Here is a 20,139-nt window from a genome sequence, read left to right on the forward strand (position 1 = left end):
TAGGAAAAATGCTGATTTTCAAAATATGTTTTTATGTTTTGTGTAAACGAAATGCATTGTTGTTTTTTAACGTGTCGAGTTTTCTTATGTACTAATTAAAATGTGTTTATCTCTATTCTCTTTTTCTGTTTGGATCTATAGACCAACATGATTTGTTAACACTTGGTGCAACTAGTCACACCTAGCATGTGTGTAGGCGGGTAGCTGTATTCAGTGGCATTCCTGTTTATACACGTTCGCATTTGGTCTTCAGCCACACAGCCCCCTAAAAAAGAGGACTTTTCTAGCTCGAAACGCTTGATTTACCACTCCATTTCTAGACCAACAGTAACACTAAGGTAACATCTCCTATCCATAATTACTTACACTCAATGTATATAAAATTGCAACCCTGCGCCCAATTTGCCACCGCCCCCAGTCATCAATATGGTGTGCAAACATAACCCTTTGTGATCATGGGGACCTTTCTTGACCACTCCAACAGCTCTTTATCGGCCATCTCTGTAAAATGCGCTCCCAGAAACCACATGGTTGCTGGGAGCCTGCAATATATTAGTGTCAGGAGCACAATCCCTACACTAACGTTATGCAAACGGGCTGGAGAGTGCAACTTTGCCCTACTCTCCAGCCCCTCCTGAAATGCACAGGTCACCTTTGAGAAGAAGGTGACATGAGCATTTCTAAAAATAGCGCAAATGAAACAAGCGCATTCCTTGCCCACCTTTCAGTTGCACTATTTTTTGTGAACATGACCCATGGACCTCTGTCACCTGTACAGAATGTCAGATACGTCAGCACTTCAGGGAAAATGGGATAGGGAGAAAAGAATACTGCCCTCTACTTCTGTACCTGGTGAAACACAGGGCGGGAGTACAGAAATGTGCATATTAATGTCCTATGTCCACACAGTTGTTTTGTCACTCACCATTCATATTACAAATAATTAATCTACCACATATAAAGCGGGACGAGGTTTTAGGCTGAACTTGAATGTGGTCAAGGTTATGTTATGCAAACACCAGAGACAACCAGGTGTCACTTTAATTCTGTGCAAAATGCCATTCACCATCCTGCCCGGTCTACTACATGACTGCCGACTTACAAGCCATCAGGTCTGTGTGAAGACTGCTAATTAAGCCCACTCTGTCACAAGAACAACGGGCACTAGCAAATCTAATAAATGACACAATCCTCACCATAAAATAGAGACAAAGCGGGCAGCTTTGTAATAATGAACAAGGCCAAATGCTGAAATGAATTATTGGCGCAAAGATGAAATGCGCTACTACATCTCATCATTTGCACCCAAAAACGATGTGCCACATTCTCAAAGAGCATGTGAATGTGTGCATCATAGATGTCTTTACTCAAATGACCTTTTTCACCCCTTTGCACATTTGCACAACTCAATCGCTGTTTCTGCACATTTCAATGCGCATCCTGAATTCATAAATGGGATGCACTTTGAAATGCGCTTTAATGAGACACATTCCCCTTTGCCTTTTGGGACCTGCCACAGAGGGATATAAAAAAGCATGACAAGCTCTTTTGTAACCCTGTCATTCATTTTTCTTTAAATTTGACAGCAGCGCTTTGATCCGCTGCTGCTACACTTGCATTTCCATAGAAATACCTTTATTTTTGTTCTTTACCTTACAGAGTGATGGGCTCGTCAGGAGTGAAGGACAGTGGGTTGGCCAGAGCTTCTTTTGCGATTCCGCACCCCACCCCCTGAGAAAGGTGTAAATCACCTTTCTCAATAAAGTGACCTGTACATTTCTTAAGGTGGATCAAGAAAAAATAAAGCGCCTCATCTGCCCTTTTTGTACTTTTTGCTACCTAGAATTGATCTGCCAAAGCAAATCCCATCAAAATATTGAAAGATGCAAGGAGCGAATTGCAAACAATACTGATATTTAAATTAGACACATTCTAGACACCAGAAGTGATCCGTTATGAAGCGAAACCGTATGGACAGCTTTGGAGGAGCGTTGTCTGTTACGTGAAACACGTACCTGTGTCAGTCTATATATCAAACGAATATTAAAAAGAAAAGAAATACACATTTCATGAAGTGAAGATGTCATTTCTTGTGCAAAACACAAAGACAAAATCTTCTTTGCATCATCCTTTAGAGGAGACTGGGACTAGCTTCCCAGCTCTGAGCGTGTTTTGCAACAGTGAGACTTTAAAAGCCCTGCTTAAGTATGTTTGCTCTTTGTTCATCCAAAGAAAGAGCTGGCAGTGTTGGACCTAATACAGTACTATGAGAACCTGTTGCTGGAAAGCAGGGGTGTTGCTAGGCTATGCTAATATCGGGACTGCCGCCCCCCCCCCCCCCCGCCTCCCAGCGAGGCCTCTGCTGGAGAGGTAGCTGGGCAAGAGCAGGAGACCCAAAAGGGACAGTACCCAGTGATTTCATCGCTGGAAATAAACATTGAGGGGGGAAACGATGTTTTTTTAAGCCAACAACAGCTTGTAAATCCTTTACAAATGGCATCCTGCATTTGAGGGGCTTCGTCATCCAAAGGGCTGGAGACAAAATGGCCATGGTAAGTTGGGCAATCAATGTCTTAAGCGATTGACACATTACATGTTCTTGCATGTAGGCCTCACACACCTTTCATTGACACTTGCAACGGTTAGGTGTGAGTAAACCTGGGCACCACATTGTAATCCCTAAGAAGTACTTTCTAGTTTGAGCAACCTACCTGCACACCAGACTGTAATAATAAATGACATGTACTGCCACAAAGGAGTACTGAGGGAGTCGTCGCTAGTTCAGGGAGTTGTGATATCGATGTTTGTGACTGACATTTTTCACGCTCTGAAACACCTGTGTACGAGCGCGATACAAATAAAATATCATATCATGACATGCCATGCGTGTACACTTTTCCAGATCTAATATATAAAATCGACTGTTTTTCTCTCACTTACAGCAGACCTTGAATGACTTCCTGAAGAAAAATGGCCGTGAGAAGGAGGGAGATACCACTGAGGCGCAGGCTATTCTGGAATATGGATGAGAAACCTGCTTTGCCACCCATCATTGTACCACCAGCACCTACCAGCCAACCCCCGCCCTCCCCCAGTCCACCATGAACATCGCAGGCCCACAGTGACCCCACCACCACCAGCATGGACACCGCCATCGTCACAATAGGCTTTCCAGAACTGCAGCCGCTGAGGCCGAGGGGCATGCTACATATTATGGATCGGAGTGAGGAGTACGAAGAGTACATGCCTGCAGTGGAGGGCTTTCATCCAGAGGCAGCTAAGCAAGACTAATGAGCTTCAAGGTAATAGGGACATTTCCCTCAGGAGTCAGAAGCAACCCTCTCCTCCTCCCACTTTCAAAACCCCTTCGACCTGCTCCCCAGGCTGACAAAGTCCAACACATCATCCACAGACTTGCAGGCAATGCAGGCATGGTTTGAGCAGAGAGTGAGGCATCGGGTGGCTACCTATGTGTCAATAAGGCAGGTAAAAGTGCAAATGCACCAATTCCTTGAGCTCACTCAGCAGAAATAAGGGATACCAACATGCTGAGGGAGGACATGTTGGAGGAGGCATGGAAGGAAGCATCTGAGGCACACAAGGATTTCATTGCTACAAAAGTAGAAGCTGCTCTGGCTGCTGCCCAGGCCACTCCTGAAGAGCTGATGTTGAAAAATTAGGCTTAAGAGGATGTGCTGGCAGAGAGGTCTGAGGCCTGGAAGGAGGCTGCAGTGACGTTATTTAGGGGTCACCAGAGGTCGCAACTGGGACCTCTGAGGTCTCCCTTGCTATCCCTGTGGTCTCCATTGCTACCCCTAAAACATGCAAGCTCCAGGGCTGTGGCCAGCACATTGTGGCTCTTTACTGCTGGAGTGGCTGGCTTTCTTGTTCAAGCCCCTTAAAAAAAAGAAGAAAAAAAAGATCATCACTGACCCTAAATAAGAAAGAATAGGAATACCAAACAATGTGTCTTTCTGGGATTCTATACAATAATTTCTAGACTCTTTAAAGGTTTATTTAAGGCACACTTCAGGGGGCGAGTCATTGGTTTAGTCTGTTCTTAAACACGTCAACTCAGCCTTTCATCCCTTTGAGGTCAATAAATGAGTACCAACACAGGTTGAGTGATATTGGGTGTATATTTTTTCTATATAAATCGCTTACACGTATCTGCTATATAATAACACATCATTATCATTTGGCCATGGACGTCTGCTTGCATGCAAAGTAATTTGGTAATATGGGTCTATACACACTGATCCTAACGATACAGATGGCAATCCATTCTTGTATGAAATGTACATCACATTATAGCAGAGGTTTTCAAGAGGGGGTGCGCCTCCACAGGGGGACGCAGCCGCCTCCCACGGGGGGCGCGAGAGCCCAGGATGAAATGTGTAAAAAAAATAATAAAAAAATATAAAATATATATATATAAACATATATATATATATATATTACATGTCCACGGGAGTGGCCATGTAGTTATGGTTAAGTTGCTGTTTCCATAGGAAGAGCACTTTTTGGGCGGTGTAAAACTTCGCTCTCCCTGGACGAATCCTCACCAAACTTTGCAAAAAAGTATATGGCCCACTCTGAATTTTTTTGCAAAGATTGGTGAGGATTCGTCCAGGGGGGGCAAAGTTACAAGGGGGGTCCCAAAACTTTTTTTTCCCCATAGACTGAATGGGGAAAAAACTTTGCTCGTGCCTACAGCCCAAACCGCTGGACGGATTTTCACCAAATTTGGACCAGGAGTAGCGGCTTGGTCCCGAAAGCGTGCTTCTGCAGATTTGGTGAAAATCTGTCCAGTAGTTTCTTTTAAAATGACCAAAAAGTAGGTCACAAAAAATTAGTGATATCTGTGTTCGGTCCGCGGACACACTTCCCTGTTCGCTCCGCGGACAGTGTTCTGATTGGCCAATTGGCTTGCGTGATGTCCGCGGACATGCAACGTGTTCACTGATTGGACGGCGCAGAGCGTGAAGCGCGTCAGATTTTCGGTATCGCCCGCCATCTTGGATTTGCGGATGTCCGCGGACAGCGCCGCAGTGAAACTTGGTTTAAAAATTGTATTTAGTAGAGTGTGTGCGTGTGTAAGAGTTTTTGGGGAGGGTGGGAGAGTATGAGATAGGTTAAATGTTGTATTTTTTATGTGGTCGACCCTCTTGTTGTGTTTGATTTGTCTGCGGCCAACACGGCTGTTCTGAAATGTTCTAAATAAACTAAATAGGGGGGGGTGTTCTGAGGACACAATATGTGTCCGTTTTGTTCGCAAGCAAGCTGAAACTGTTCTAAGAACACTCGCGTGTCCTGAAATGTTCGCAAATAAACAAAATGGGGGTGTCCTGAGGATGCTATCCGTATTGTTTGCTGGCAAGTTGAATGCGTTCTAAAAACACTCACAGTGTCCTGAAATGTTTGCAAATAAACAAAATGGGGGTGTCCTGAGGACGCTGTCCGTATTGTTCGCTGGCAAGTTGAATGTGTTCTAAAAACACTCTCGGTGTCCTGAAATGTTCGCAAATAAAAGAAAATGGGGGTGTCATGAGAGCGCTGTCCGTATTGTTCGCTGGCAAGTTGAATGTGTTCTAAGAACACTCGCGGTGTCCTGAAGTGTTCGCAAATAAACAAAATGGGGGTGTCCTGAGAACGCTGTCCGTATTGTTCGGTGGCAAGTTGAATGTGTTCTCTAAGAACACTCGCCGTGTCCTGAAATGTTTGTAAATTAACAAAATGGGGGTGCCCTGAGGACGCTGTCCGTATTGTTCTCTGGCAAGTTGAATGTGTTCTAAGAACACTCGCGGTGTCATGAAATGTTCACAAATAAACAAAATGGGGGTGTCCTGAGGACGCTGTCAGTATTGTTCGCTGGCAAGTTGAATGTGTTCTAAGAACACTTGCGGTGTCCTGAAATGTTCGTAAATAAACAAAATGGGGGTGTTCTGAGGACGCTGTCCGTATTGTTCGCTGGCAAGTTGAATGTGTTCTAAGAACACTCACGGTGTCCTGAAATGTTCGTAAATTAACAAAATGGGGGTGTCCTGAGGACGCTGTCCGTATTGTTGGCTGGCAAGTTGAATGTGTTCTAAGAACACTCGCCGTGTCCTGAAATGTTCGCAAATTAACAAAATGGGGGTGTCCTGAGGACGCTGTCCGTATTGTTCGCTGGCAAGTTGAATGTGTTCTAAGAACACTCGCCGTGTCCTGAAATGTTCGCAAATTAACAAAATGGGAATGTCCTAAGGATGCTGTCCGTATTGTCCGGTGGCAAGTTGAATGTGTTCTAAGAACACTTGCGGTGTCCTGAAATGTTCGTAAATAAACAAAATGGGGGTGCCCTGCTGTCCGTATTGTTCACTGGCAAGTTGAAAGTGTTCTAAGAACACTCGCAGTGTTCTGAAATGTTCGTAAATAAACAAAATGGGGGTGTCCTGAGGATGGTGTCCGTATTGTTCGCTGGCAAGTTGAAAGTGTTCTAGGAACACTCGCGGTGTCCTGAAATGTTCGTAAATAAACAAAATGGTGGTGTCCTGAGGATGCTGTCCATATTGTTCACTGGCAAATTGAAAATGTTCTAAGAACACTCATTATGTCCGCGGACATTAAAAGTTCCCATAAGCCATAGTTAAAATGTTTGACTCTATGGGTGTGATATGCTGCGGTGGTTGTGGCCATGCACCCAAGACTCTATGTCCTGGCCACACCCACCGCTGCATATCACACCCATAGTGGCTTATAACTTTGGGATCCAAAAACAAATTTATAAGGAACAAAGTTATAAGCCTCTATGGGTGTGATATGCTGCAATGGTTGTACTTATTATAATATACTTATTTATTTATTTTATTTATTTGTTTTGCGCCGGTAGCTCGCAAGCTTCGGGGCGCAGAGACAGGAACACAAGAGACAAGTGACGGATAACATACACGAAGCACAAGACAGATATAGAAGACATAGAACTTGGCCGGAATTAATTATATGTTTTACTTAAAGATGTAAGTTTTCAATTGTTTTCGGAAGCGTTGGTAGTTGGCTTCCATCCTTATCTGGCCCGGGAGGTTGTTCCAGAGGCCTGCTTCAGTGACAGGGAAGGATTTGCCCGCTCCGTTTTTGAGGCTGAAAGGGGCTGATCTTAGCTCTCTGGAGGGCTTATATGGGATGATTTTACTTCTCATGTAAGCTGGAGCTTTGCCATATATACATCTGTGTGTGAGCGTGAGCGACTTAAATTGGACTCTTTCTTCGATTTTTAACCAGTGTAGTTCTTTCCTGGCTTCGCTAATGTGCTGGTTCCTAGGTATTTGTTTGATGATTCTCACTGCATTGTTTTGCAGGACTTGGTAGCTGTGGTAACAATTTTTGTTAGAACCCAGTATTAACGCGTTGCCGTAATCGAGGCGAGATAGAATTGTGGCTCTTGCGATCATGGCGCTGTTTTCCTCCGATAGGTAGGGTCTAATGGCTTTCAATAAGCGGAGGTGGTAGGAGCATGTTTTTTTCACATAGAGGGTTTGAGCCTCGGATCCCAGGGATGCTTCTAACATCATTCCCAAGGTTTTAACCTTGTTAAGGACTTTGATTGGAGTGTTTTTGATGGTAAAGGTGTTATATGCGGGGTGGAGCTTGGATCTGACCAAATTGGAATCAAAGACCATGAGCTCGGTTTTATTGCCATTTAGACACATCCAATTTTGGTCCATCCATTTCTCCACTGCTTTGTACACTGTGTCAAGTTTTCTGTTGTCCTTTTGATGGTCTCCATTTAGTTCTATTACCAGCTGAGTGTCATCAGCATAATTGGTAAAGAACGTGTTGATGTTATCAAGGACTATACATAGAAATCTGAGGTATATGTTGAACAGGAGTGGGGACATGCTAGCGCCCTGGGGGACTCCGCATGTAATTTCTTTTTCTATTGAAAATAGATTTCCCCAATGAACTCTAGATGTTCTAGATGACTTACTGTTTGGTTTAGTAACTGGAGTACATGTATTTCTTGTTCATTTCTGTGATAAAAGAAAAGATCATGTTAGTATTGGTATTTTGTAACGACTTATCACATTGAATAATCAACATTTTTTTTTACCCTCATATTTAGTAGATTACAAACCAGAGTACTGTGCAATTTGCTCAGGGCCTGTGTTTGTTGCTAAAATATTTGGGTCTGTGGGAGAAAAAAAAATCCATGTTGGATTAAAAAAAAACTTTTTCAGTTATGCTACAGTTTATTTGTTTGTTTGTTTTCAGTGTTCACTTGTTGTTTCTGGCTAATGCTGAATACATTGGCTTGTTGCAGTTTTTTGGAGCAGTAGCATCAGTAACATATCATTTATTTGTTTGGATATTGTAAAATTTTGGAGCAGTTAGATACCAGTAGGCGTATTCTAACTGTCTATTTTTTGATATATTTTAGTGGTATTGATTTACCTGTTTGGATATTGTTAAATTTTGGGACAGTTAGATACCAGTTGGTGCCAGTTGGTGTATTCTAACTATCTGTTTTTTTGCTCTAATTTAGTGGTATCCATTTATCTGATTAGTTGTTGTAGAATCTTTGGGCAGTTAGATACCTTTTGGAATATTCTAACAGTTTATATTTTTCTACTACAAGTTTACTTAAGATTTAAGTACAGTTTAGTTAATACATTTTGGTTTTAAGAACATTAAATAAGCATTTGAAAGATTTGCTGGTAATCTCTGCTTTAGAGTAATGGTACTATCATTACATTCAAACCATCCACATTTCTTTTTTATATATGCGGCGTAGTGACCTGAATTGGTTGTGGCTCCTGTGTGGTAGATTATACTTATTGTTGTGAAGGTTTTCTTACCAAGTGATACTTGACCATGTGTGAATCCAGTCAGCTTGCAGTTGTTTTTGGTACCATCTGCATTGTAACGTAGAAGCATTAGTATTACGTATTTACTATGTGTTTGTATTAGTAAGGTGGAGCGATTATCCGAATTGCAGGTAGTACATAATCTACCATGGTTTGCATTTTGCACAAGATGCTGAAATGGAATGGATTCACAATTAGGTATTGATATATATACGAAGCGTTCATTGGGGATTTGCTCTTGTGTCACATTGTTGCAGAGAGTGCATGTATGTTTCCACATGTATGAAATCTGGAGGCTTTCATTTATAGGTATGTTTTTATTTTCCAGTACTTGTAGTAAGTACATTAGAAATTTTTGTTGATCTTCCTGTGAGTTTATAGTGAATCTCACCATTCCAGCACAGTAGTCCAATTGTTGTCTTATTCCATAAACACTATACGTGTTATCAGGATTGTTTGTTGCATTTCTGTGAAGTACTAACATTTGCAAACACAATTGGTCTGTACTGTGTAAGTAAATGTTGTCAACTATTGGTGGCAATTGAAATAGAATATTCATTGCTACATTTGCGTAGCAACTTACTCCAACTATATTTGAGAGTTTAAATGGACCAGGTAGTTCTGTATCTGATTGATTTTCTTTAGTTTGTCTTCCTTCTTTGACGAAGTACCTGGTTTACTTTCCCTAATGGGTTCTTTTATGTTTGCGGTACTTGATGAAGTTTTAGTTTCTTTTACTCTCTTTGGAGGATTTGCAGTGACATCCTGTTTCATTTCTGTTTGATTTAATTTTCTTTTACAACATTTTACTTTTTGTGGTACAGAATATGTCTTTAGATGGGGGGTGTATAGTGAGCGAAGTCTGTTGTATTCTAAAATGCAAGGAATATCAGCTATACTTTACTTGCATCAAAATGGATTAGATATAGTCTGTCAAGTGTACGTAAGCGTGATAGTGCTACGTAGCTCATGCCTTCTTTAAAGACTGTGTTACCAATGTCTATCATTGCTTTGTCTAGAGTAAGACCGTGTGATTTATGAATGGTGACTGCGTATGCAAGAGTTAGAGAAAATTGTTCTCTGCGTATATACATGTCTTTGAAGAGAAGGAATCGAGCTGTTGAGCGTCCTATCCTTTTTACTTCTGAAAGTTTGTCAAAGAGAATATTGACAAACTGAATTGTGTTGTCACGTGGGTATGTTTGAAAGCCAACAACTGTACCCAGTGCTCCATTAACTAGTCTTTGGTCCACGTCAAGGTTACGTTTAAGCATTACTCTGCAATTTAAGGATAATTTTAATATCTTTTTCAAGCCATCTGTGTTTGAGATTGAATTTTCTAAACTATTTAGTCTTGTTGTGGCTTGCTCACACATGGGTAGTGTCATGCCATGTACATCTAGTTTGTCTGTGGCGCTAATTTCCATTATTGGTTGCATTTCTTTACTTAACATTATTTCATTGAATTTTAAACAGCTTGCAAGAGTTAGCATTAAGGCCATACAATTGACATTTTTATGGGCTAATTGTTCCATAACATCTGTAGCACATGCATTATCGTCACAAAGTGCATGAATGTGCCAGGTTTTCAATATTTCTTCTGCTTCTTTAGAAAGTATACCAACTCTGATGCTTTTTAAGATGTTGGCATAAGTGAGATCTGCAGATTGCCGCATGTTTTCTGTTAATTCTCTGTATTGGAAATGTTGCCAAAGGTTGACATTTCCAATGCTGCCAACAGTTTTACGGCAGAGTTTGTGTCCTAATGTTTTAAAAATAGGCTCACCTTTTACTGGTGTCAATTGAAGAAGATCTCTGAAAACAATAATGTGTTTTCCTGCAAAGAGCTCTTCGTAGTTTGTTTTGAGTACTTCTTGTAATCTGAGGTGAATCAAAGCCAACATTAGGTTGGACACCATGCTCACTTCATCTCTTAGTAGCATTTTCATTTGTTTTAATGCTCTGCGTAGTTCCATTGCAGCTTCTGTAGAATGTTTGTAATAGTCTCATTTGTTTTGGTGTTCTACTGGCAGGAGTAGTAATCGTGTAAAGTGACACCACCTATGTTGTAGGCAGCTAAACCTGTGGGGGCAGTGACAACAGCTGACAGTTTGTCAATTGTTGAAGGAACCTACTGATGATTTTGATTAGGAATGTTTTGACAGAACCAGCTTCACCACTGACGTACAGTAGTATAGGTTTGTAATTTTGGCAGGTGCATTCTTTGTTTTCATGTTGTACACCATGTGCAATTTCTTTTGTTACTTCTTGAAAAATGCTATGTTGCTCATTGGTTAGTTTTGATTGTAGTATAGTTAAGTCTTCTTTATCTTCATACTGATACATGGTGTTTTCTACTTCTATTATAGCTAATTCTGCCTCATTTGTTATTAGTGGTTCTCCCAGTGGTTCTTGGCTTCCTGTTAAAGAAGGTTGACTACTGCCAGGAGTGTCCTTATCTAGTTGGGCCTGGAGTTCTTCTTCGTGTTGCTGTTCATTGTGCAACATTGTTTTGTACTGTGTAAAGTTTACATAGTTATAGTGCTTTCATTTGCTTTGAAAGCGTCTTCATATGAGTCATAGCTATCTAGTATTTCTTCTTCTTTTCTCCATGGTTTAAAGAGTTGTAGCAGGGACATGTAATATACTTCTTTATGTTGAGGAGTCTTTAATGACAATTTGATATGATTAATTAAATTTGGTTTGATGAGTTTTACTAAGCTGCCTTCACAGTTTGTCACTCTGTATTATCCTTTTTTTTCATCAGGTTTTATATTATTTTTGTATGTGTAGTCTTGGGCTATGTGGTATAGACACATTGTTTCCAAAGTATTACTTCTGTTTCGGTGGTATGTGTCCAATAAATTGTTTTTTAAAATGTCTTGGCTGTTGGGATCATACTATATTTTTAGATTTACCATACAATGCAGTACCAGTTAAACGATCAGCTGCTTCATAGGATCCACATTCTCTATGGGAGAGCATTTTTATGCCGAAGCTGTATAATTTCTGAGACACTGTTTTATCTGAGGACAGGTCATTCCAGAGGTCTTGGAGCTCTTTCTTTTCTGCTTTGATTAAGTATTCTGTGACATATCGTGCAACTGCAGTAGAATTGTCTGCAATGTACTGCACATCTATGTTTGCATTCCATAAGTGGCCAATGATTGCATTGTAATCATTGATATATTTTTCTTCTTCTTTTCTTTTTATGTAATATGTATTTTTAGGTGACTTACCTTTAACACTATGTCTAACTGAAAACATGAGGTTGTTCACTTGACCTGTATTTGTAACTGGTCTAGGGAAACCAAATAGGCATTTGGTGTAGTATTTCCCTTTGTTTTTGTATTTGCGACGACAATATTTGCCACATTTGTGTCTTTGAAATTGTAAAATTTGTGCATGACGATCACAATTTGTGGATTCTGATGGAATTTCACAAGTGACATATTTTTCAATAAACTGTAAAACTATGGTGTAGGGTGCAACCCAATCTCTTCCTCCCCTGTAAGCACACACTCCTCACCTGAGCTGTCGGAGTTGTCGGTCTCTTGTAGGTGTCGTCGTGCAAGGTAGTCTCTCCCCTTCTTTAGATGGATATGCTTGTCACGGAGGGAAGCCACAGTGACTGCTGTTTGAACAGCTGCCCCGTGACTCCCTTTCCAGAACCAAGCCAGAAATCAGGGAAAAACCCAAAAGGGAAAAAACCCTGTGGTGTAGCGTCGACCCTTCCAATCCAGATGACAGGACAATCGCTGACAGGAGCAATGGTGAGAGGAAAAGCAGCAGAGTCCGTAGCTTTAGAATGTCCAAGTAGTCGAAGCCAAGGAGTAGCAGTGTCAGGGAAGTCAGAAGCTCCTTGTGGCAGTTCGAAGATGTGGCACTGGATCCAGGAAGAGGGAGAAGGTAAGCAGTAAGCACAGCTCAGAGGAGCCCAGCGGGAATAGAGTACGGGAAAACCCAGAATAAAGAGAGAGAGAGAGAGAGAGAGAGACAGAGAGAGAGAGAGAGACAGAGAGAGAGAGAGGCGGATACTGCTGGAACGGAACCCGCCAGGAGATAAAGCACAGCAGCGTACCACTCGGAGCAGCGGTAGGAAAAATGAAGTGAAGAGTAGCGTTCCAAGGGAAACAGGAACACCGGAGAACAGGGAAACCCTTTGGCAGATCCGAAGGCGGACGGCAGAGGATCGGAGCGAGGAAACCCGGAAACAGAAAAGCATCCAATGGGGGTTGCAACGCAGCATAAGGCTGGTAGGCGGGGAGTTAAATACTCCCAGTGGCGCTGCGCTACGTAACTGGAGCTGGAAGCAAGAACACAGAGAAGGGACTAAAACACCCTACTTCTGTGTCTCCAGCTCCAACGCGGAAGTATCCGCCAATTTCAGCTATGGCCGTGACGGCGGATGACAAAAACAGTGGCATCACTGTCTTGACCAAATTTGGGAGCATCTTTTATCCATAAAAGCATGTGGATATGTGGTGCTCCTCTGGCTTGGTATTCTTTTCTCCAAAAGAAGTGTTGCACTTCTCCAAGGGGATGAACAGTTTTATTACAAATAAAATGTAGCATAGCAATGAAGCGATGGTGAAAATATCTTGAAACATTAACAGGATCCAGAGAACAAAGTTATCCAGGTGTTAGTATATCTATGTTTGTTTTGTTTTTGTTTGATATGGGTAGGAAATCATGTAAATCTTCCCATGCATATTCTGCACGACTTAATGTAACAAACCAAGTGGGTGGGCCAAGGTTTCTGATCATACAACGTACATCTCCATGACGTTGAAACCAGTACTCTTTAGTACCACGTATATTTGCCAATAGATTTGTAATATTTGATTGTAAAACCTCATCTTTTTGTTGCACTTTTTGTAATAATTGTGTAGCTGTCGTATTTTGAAAGTGGGATCCTGATTTTAATTTGTGTGCAACTCCGTAATATAAAGTTGCTAGTTCACTTTCAAAGAGTAGGTGGAATATGTATTCCACATTGTGTCTAAATCTGGGATCTTCAGAATACATCCGTAATGAGCGGTATTCTGATGCTGATATTTGAATAGGTCTATCATCATACCTTCCTCCTTTGCCAGTAGTAAAGAGTAGAGGAAAAGCATGTGCTTCTATACTTTTTTCCCATATGCTGATTGGTGATCCTTTTGTTTGATGCGTTTGGTACGTTTCCGGTGCATCTTCTATGGTGTCATTATAGTGCAATGGATGAATTGTATAATGGTCTAAAGTATTTGAAATTGTAGCAGAATCTAGGAGCTCAAATTGACCAGCTTCTTGTGTCTCTTGAATTATTTCAGTTGTATCCTTCAAGTTTTCTTCAATATTAATTTCTTTGTAATATCCATTATTCTCTTTAAGATATTGCAAGGCTTCTCTAACTTTATGTAAATCTACCAGCTGTTGCCAATTTAGTTTGTCTTTTGTAGGTACTCCATTTACTAAGATAATTAAAGATTGCTGCATTGGACGTTGCACTCCTAGAGTATGCACATTTTCTTTTAGATCTAATGGTAAATACACTACTTTTCCACGAATACCTTTCACTAATTCAGAGGGAGGTAATTTTGCCGCTTTTGGTTGAAGGTGTATTATTGCTTGAAATGGATGCACTGTTTGAATTATGATGCTCTCATATAAATTAAGTTGTTGTAGGGGTTTTGGTAGTGGATATAATTCCAAATTATTTGTGATAGCACGTGAAGGAGTTTGGTTGTTGTCAAGTTTTGTAGTGCAGTAACTGCAAAGTATTAAAGGGTCAGTTATTTTGTATTTGTTTTCTGCTATAAGGTAGAGAGCTAATTCAAACCATTTAGAATCTTCATTGCTTTCTATTTTGTATGATAGGTCTACAGTTTTTGTGTTACTTTTATAAAAAGTTCTGCAGCAACATACACACACATGGTTTGGTACTTCAGCTGATGTACTTTAAAATTTTAGTATTTCTTTTTTGTATGTGTGTAGTAAAAGGTTGCCATGTGTAGAATTGTTGCTAATTTGGTTTACAGATATTTCATTCTGTAAGTGGCTTTCACTTTCAAAATATTTTTTCTGGATATAGTCGATTTCTTCAAGTAGGTCTTTTGCTGTACCATGTAGAAGAATGTTATTTAAATTGGCTAGTGTTAAAGCAGGACCTTTAGCATAGTACAGTTCATAAACTAGATTTCTTATAGTTGAATGATGTGTTGATATCCTTTTGATATCATGGAAGGTGGTTTTGCAAGTAGGTCCTGTAATGCAGGCCAATGAATGTCCTTGTAGTCCTGTGTACTTGCGCACTGGACAGGTATCCATATTTTGTAGTAGTTTAATTTTGATTTTGTCTTTGCTTTTCACATATTGATTGAGGAATTGGTGTAAAGACTTGAACATTTTTTTGGGAATGTTACACATTGACGTGCATGGCCAGTTGTACACTAGGCGTTGTGATTCAGTTGAATGGAGGGGTAATTCTAATTTTTCAGGGCATATTTTTGTAAGGAGTACTTCTTGTTCCATTATGGTATTATTAACTTTTTCATAACCTTGACCACTGCTATGTATGGCAATTGTATTTGTTTGCTTTTGTTTGTATGCTTCTTCATTAAAGTATGGTTCTGTGCTTGTAGTGTGACTCCATTCACCTCTGAAGATACTTAAGAAGTTCTTTCTGTTGACATTTCGTTTATCGAGAAGTCTTTTTTGTAATTTAGTCATTAGTTTTGTTAGTGGTTTCATTTGGTTTAACACTAAAATAAATAACTTTCTTTTGAGAAGAATTGCACTGTCTATCAACGCTTCTAAGATTAATTTCCTAAGATAGGTTTTAAGGGTTGAACCTGGTTTCTCTCCTGTTTTTATAAGATTTTGAAGGACTCTGTGACGTAACATTTTGGCTAAAATGCTTTTCTTGGTATGCTTACTTTGCATTATATCAAGATTTATAGAAGCAGTTTTATCTGTAGTGATAGCTGATTTTTTGTTAATTGTTTTCTGGTTTGTTTTACATTTTGATAGAGGAGGCAAATATTTGTACTTGAAACTTCTTTTGTTTCACTAAATGACTGTATTAGCTGTTTTGTTTCAACTTCTTTTACAAATTCTGCTAGAGATGGATGCTTATGTTGGACACTTTTATTTTCATTTGCTCTACTTCTGCGTTGCTTTCTACGGACTTGATTTTTGGTAGGCATTCTTTAGGGTCTGTTGAAAAAAATAAACAAGGTATGGGTTGGGGTGTTCTGCAATGTATGTGTGCTGTGTGCATGAGTGTTTGAGTAAGATGATGAAGATGTATGTAATGGTGTGTGATTGTGTATTGGGCAACTACAACTAGTAGGGATGGGTATTCTTGAATTAATGTGCTACTAAACTTGGGATCAGATGACAGAAAAAATTAAACTAGTGGTGTGGAGAAGTATAAATAGTAAATCTAATGCTATACAATTAAAACAGTTGTTTGTTCTATAATATCAAAATTCTAGCAGCTGAGTTGGGTCATTTGTGTGTCGAAAAATAGGAATTTGTGGGCCATTCTAGATGCAAATCGCTGTTTAAGAAATGGGGATTTTTGGAAAGAATGGTGCACAATCTCTATTTTTAGGCACAGAAATAGCATGAATTAACTTTACAGTTTGAGTAATAATAAAAATATTATGGTGGTATTCAACTTACTTTTTTTCTATAATGAGCAGGTTACTTCTTAGTTGTTCTTTGTACTTCAAACTCGGCTGCTTCTTTTCAGGAGAATGGTCTTCACTGCAATTGTAAAAGAAATATATTAGTAATTTTGTTTGTATATACCACTGTTTTTAATTTAGACATTGATTTTTTTAATTGACATCCTCAGCGCCTTCCTCAAAACCATTAAAACTATCTTATTCACATAAGATACGTTGCACCAGTTGAATACATATCATATGTTGTTAATGAATAAACTGTATTGCAATGACTAACTGTGGCAAACAAAATATGTTTAGTATGCCTTGTGAAGTTCATAATGTACCACTGAATACCACTATTCCTGTAACTAAGCTTTTGCAAATAATAGTGCCTCAATGTCATGGGCTGCTTGCCCTATATAAATGTAAGTAATTAAATAAATAATAATAAAAAAATGTTTATGTTATTGTACAAGTATTGTTGTTTGAGATTTGAACATAGTGTGTGCATGCAATTTTGTTTGACTATATGTAGTCTATATATTTTATTTCAAAAAATTTAGTTCAATATGATTTGAGTGTGTGTGTGTATAAAGAAATTAAATAGTATAAAGGTTTGTAAGTGACAGTTGATTTAAGGAGATTGAAAAAAAGACAGTGGGCCTCATTACACGGATGGCGCTATTAGCACCTTGCTCCATGCCGGTAAAATACCGGCACCGCCTTGGTGGAAAAGGGAATTACCACCCTATTCCAAGGTTGGTGGGGCGGTAATTCCCCCTTCCCCCATTGCCCTTCCCCATTCCCATTTTTTCCCCATAGGGCTCTATGGGAATGGGGAAGGCGCTAATTACGGCACCGCAAATTGCGGTACCGTAATTAGCTCCCTGGTCCCTTTGTGGGTTGGTTTTTAACGCCTGCAAAAAGCAGGCGTTAAATTCCCCAACCCGCAAAGGGACCTCGTAGTAAGGCGGTAAGGGTTTACCGGTACCAGTAAAATACCGGTAACAGTAAACCCTTACCGCCTACCGTGTAATGAGGCCCAGTAAATTCATTTTACAGATTATACAAGCTAAAAGTCAGTTAATCTGTTTATATGAAACTAGAAAATGTGTTCATGTATTTTATAGAAAATATGCATACCTGTAGTTTGTGTTCATGCATATGGATATGCATGCAGCTGCAAGTAGAAATCTTGGAGACTTGTACAGTATTTCCTGTAGAAGGTGCTTTCCAATGATATGACACTTGTACTCAGAGAGATTAACAGTACATTTAAAGTGGTGATCTATGATGATGCAGTTAGATGTAGAGGTCTTGGATGTGATTGGTGGATGTTCATGTGACTTCTTAGCTATATCCAATGAGGGAATGGCACAGAAAGTGAAAAGGAAATGGTAGAAGGACTGTTCATGTTACGATATGTCCGCGGACATGGCGGTAGTTCGCGGACATAGGATGTTACATCCTGGGATTTTTGGGTTGGGAAGCCTTGCAAATGAGGATGAGCATAGAAAGGGATTGGTCAGGAAAGTTTAGTGTTGTGACAGGAGAGAGTTTCTCAGATACTCTTTTTGCTGAGAGAGAACAGATAGCTATGGCTGTGTGTTTCAGAAAACAGATTGTTTGGATTTTGGGAGACTCGTGGATACATTGGTTGAAGGTGCATGCAGAAAGCTGTGGAGTAGCTGTAGATCTTGGATTACCACATGTGGAAGTGCACTGGCATGGACTACGTGGAATGAAGTGGTTGGACTTGCTACCTCTCTGTGCTACTTTGGAGACAGAGCAACATCCAGACATAATTGTAATTCATTGTGGAGGGAACAGTTTAGGACATGTGTCTGGAATTTCTTTGCAATTTGCAATGAAAGTAGGACTTGGAAAGGTCATGGACATGTTCCCAAATTCTCAAGTAATTGTTTCATGGATTGCGCAGAGACAAATGTGGCTTCGTTCTTCTTCATTTGGTCCACAAATGGAGAAAGCAAGTGGCAATGTCAATAAGGCTGTTTATGCCTTTCTAAGAGATTTTGGCATGTCGTCTTTTCACAATTACATTTGTGATGTCATCTTTGATGTCGTGGGTGTTAGTCTTAGCAGTGCACGGTGGTAGATGTACTCCATTTCTGCGAAAAAAAATATGTACTATGAAACTGTGCACGGTGGTGGTGCGAGTTATGGTTGCTTAGTTTACCATAACTGGTGAATTTCAGGGGGTTTTCGGTTTTACTTGGAACCATAACGTCCCTTTAATATATATATATATCTATCTTTTTTTTATGATTGGAGGAAATGGGCAGGGACGGCTCACATAGTCGGACTGGACCATAAAACTGTCTCAGGCACCAATGGAAAAGTGACCCGCAGTTGCAATGGATATTCCTTCCTTTAGTCACAGACTGTTTGAATAGACCCCAAGGGGGTGTTTTTGTTACAATGTCAGCAAATTGGGATATTTAAAGAATATTTATTCAGCAACAATGGTCAAAACTACTAGCTGCACAGTGAATTAACTCATCAAACTGGCCCACATTGGCCCGAAAAGTGGCCCATTTTGACTGGCCTACACTATCATTTTGCATTTTTGGTACAGGCATTGCCCTATTGCCCTATAGGCCAGTCCGAGCCTGGCGGCTCATCCATAATGGGCGAGCGGGTGTCCACCCAATGGCCCCCTCACCCATTATGTAGGAGTTTAGGAGCCAGTCCAGTGAAACACTGAGCACTTCCTCAGCTGCTTTTTCCAGCTGAGGGAGTGCTCCTGGGCTGGCTGAACTGTCAAAGGGATACACTGTTTCCCTTTGGCAGTTCAGTTCCCCAGCCACACATTCTCACTGAGCCATGCAAGGCTGGGGGTGTTTTGCTTCACCAGCCTTGCATAGCTCATTGGAAATGCTGGCTGGGGCACTGCATATCTGTATGTGCGAGGGGGAGCTCCTGCGCCACCTCGCACATACGTAAAGAGCAACCTGAAGCATTTCAGCACCAACACGGAGGCACCTGCCGCAGGTACATTTATGTTAATTTATTTTTTATTTAAATATGTGTATGGATACGTGTATGCTTGTGTTATGAGTGAGTGTATGGTGATGGGTGCTTGTATGAATGATAGAGTAATTGCTGTGTGGATGTGTGTGTGTGTGTTTGTTTTGGTCCATTGAGCTGAATTTGGCGAGTGTGAGGTACAGGGGGGAAGGAGGGTTTTACAACAAAGGCATTTTAAAAATGCCTTTGCTGCACAATCTCCCTACCCACCTGCAAAAATCAGCTCTCCTTCTGAGGTGCTGTGGAGCCCAGGAGACAGGGATGGTATTTTCTTTACTGGATATCTATCATAGATGTCCAGTCAAAACTACCATGCTTTCCCCCTTGGCCCCCCAGTTCCAGTTGCAAACTGTTTGGCTTTTAACCCATTTTCTTGTAAAGTATGCTCTAAAATGCAACATTTAAAAAAATATTTTAAAAATAAAAAATCACAGGGGAAATCCCCCCGAACCACCCTTGATTGGTTCAGACTCCCTCACTGCACTCGGTCGCAATGCCATTTTTGTGGGAAATATTTATGCCCCTCCACCTAAAAAAATCAGCAGCTCCCACTGGCCCTTGGACTGTGTTGTGAATGGGGTGGGGTGGAA

This window comes from Ambystoma mexicanum, chromosome 4q, assembly GCF_040938575.1.
Source record: "Ambystoma mexicanum isolate Mex_15411 chromosome 4q, UKY_AmexF1_1, whole genome shotgun sequence".
NCBI classification, from domain to species: domain Eukaryota; kingdom Metazoa; phylum Chordata; class Amphibia; order Caudata; family Ambystomatidae; genus Ambystoma; species Ambystoma mexicanum.